The 2,500-nt window shown below is 43.6% G+C and overlaps 1 pseudogene across 1 annotated transcript in view; it reads left to right on the top strand.

Annotated features, from left to right (window-relative positions):
* The window catches only part of LOC308160348 (cadherin-4-like), a 254,557-nt pseudogene that overhangs the window by 86,815 nt on the left and 165,242 nt on the right, over positions 1-2,500 (top strand). The window lies entirely within an intron of this gene.

The following is a 2,500-nucleotide window of genomic DNA, read 5'->3' as shown; positions in this document are numbered from 1 at the left end:
TTTAATCTCCATTTTGATCTCTTCTCCCATCACTTCAGCAATAGCAAAAATCAGGTCGTTTTGTATTTTGCCTGACGTCCCAGTAAACACTTTGTTTGTGGACAGGTGGTAATGTAAATCTGGGTTGTTTTCAGCCAGAAAAGAAAGAAGCTCAACGTAGTTTCCTCTGTTTGTGGACTCGGCGCTTTTATCGTGTCCCCTAAATGAAAGTTATTGTTTACCCAAAAACAGGACACAATCGATCAGTATTATCGATCAGTCAACGGAGCTCCGTTTCCCTGCGCACTTTCAAAAGTTTCACATCTACCGGCATAGTTACGCATCTCAATAGTGAATATCAATAGTGCGTATCAATAGTGCGTATCAATAGTGCGTATCCAATCAAAAGACGTGCTGGGTGCTGACATCATTGAGCCTTACAGCAGGCGCCGTTGTTGCTTTTGCTCGCATCTACGTAGGTTTACTAGGTACGCCACAGGTTTTCTCGTTCCAACGTTAAGTTACAGGTCGGATTCGCGGCACCGTTTAACGTGCAGGCGGGCAGATTTTGGAGCCCCCTAGCAACACATTTTGATTGGATAAAAGCTCTAACATAAAGGCCAGCCCTCCAAATCTCAATCGGAGACTGGAAGCAGCGCAACCAAGAGGAAAGCTATGAAATGAAGAGAATAGACTATGGGGAATCATTAATACATATTTGTGGAAAAAATATATTAAAATAAAATGTATATTCTGATTATGTTTAGGCCAGCAGAGAAGGCCTTGCTGGCCCTGACGGCACACCACTGGTGTAAAGCTATTTTGCAGTTTTTCTGTGTAGGAAGCAGGCAAATTTACAAGCGGCCAACTAGTGGTCGTTGTGTGTAAATAGCAGCTTGAGCATTGTAGAGCATTGTAAAGAGGGGCTGTCGAGGCGGCTCTTTCAGTAGGTAAAAAGGCACGGCTGTTCTAGTGTTAAAAGACTGCCAATATTATAGTATGGAAATGTACCAAGTGTTCTGTTGCCGGTGCAAAACATGACATCTGAAGGTTGTGGAGAATGACTGCGCAGGAGTAGATTGTGAGAAGCAGTTCTTGGCACCTGTTGTTGAAGACTATATTATGTTCCGACCATCATATCCGTATTTTCGTCCTTGATTATGTTCGTTTTTCTTCTTCATTATGTATGACCTTTTTCGATTTTTAGTCTCACCTTTGCTGAAAATTACTACAGTGGAGAATTTCCACAACACCACGCCTTCAGCTCATATGTGACGGCAGCCGGTGAAAGGGAGAACGAGTCGACAACCGATCAAAATGTTCCGACTTTTATTCTGAAAAATGTAAATACATGTAAATAATTGTTGCGAATCAATGACACACTCGCTAGTCAAGCCAAAACATTGCAATGCAATGGATTCGGTGAGTAATCCCCACTACTACCTAATTAGTGTAGAGTAGTGGGGATCACTCGCCGAATCCATTGCATTGCAATGTTTTGGCTTGACTAGCGAGTGTGTCATTGATTCTCAACAATTATTTACATTTATTTACATTTTTCAGAATAAAAGTCAGAACACTTTCACTGGTTGGCGACTTGTTTTGCCTTCTCATCAGCTATGAGCTGGACAGAGATCTCGAGCATCTGGGCGGGAAGTGTCTCACAGCTTCAGTGTTGACTACTAGCTACTACTACTAGCTACTACTAGGTTTCTTCAGCAGGGATGATTTTGTGGGCAGTGTAGAAGCAGCACGCCAACAACTATGCCAACTGCTACTCTGAGGCGTCTTTTTCAGTGAGGACATTTAGCAGCTATAGAGACAGACAGGCAGGCCCAGGTAATAACCACCAGACGTTTGGGGACCAGATCCGTCGTAACACCTCACGACAAACAAAACTCATCTGAATCCCTAAACCCGGGCCCAATCCCACGCCACCCTGCTTTGATGAACACCAACGCCTGCGCCACCACGGAGGCCATCTTTATTCTGGCAATTAGGCAAAGCAGTGGATTATATCCCTCCAGCCCAACCCACAGTAAATCTGTCCGGATTCAATTATTCTCCTTCACTGTCTGAGGCCATTTGGGCTTTTTTCGGGCGTCCATTCAGCAGACAAAATGTGCTCGAGGATTCTTGATTACTTCGAATGCAGCAACAATAACGCTTTTGGCTTTGTTTTATTTCCATATTCCCTCCCACTTGACAAGTCTATTAAATAAAAATGAATCCTTGGGAGCATGCAAACAGTGTCCCGGTAAATATTTTATGAGAACAATAAGACACATTTACCGTATTTATCTCTGGTATTTTTCCTCTCATTCTCGCTTCTCTCTGTTGTGGCACTTGACAGCGCTCGCTGAAACGAGAGCACCTCCGCCCTTCCAGACACAGAGCGTGTTTTGATCCACCGCACACCTTATTGGTTATAAAAGCGTCTCCCTTGGCCCTGGGAAAGATCCTGAAATGCTTTCCTAAAATGTTTGGGATTATTTTGTCTCTCTCACCGAAAACCTCTCTG

The sequence above is a fragment of the Nansenia antarctica genome, assembly GCF_963989245.1.
Source record: "Nansenia antarctica genome assembly, chromosome: 6".
Taxonomy (NCBI): domain Eukaryota; kingdom Metazoa; phylum Chordata; class Actinopteri; order Argentiniformes; family Microstomatidae; genus Nansenia; species Nansenia antarctica.
This window is presented reverse-complemented; position numbering and strand designations above follow the sequence as displayed.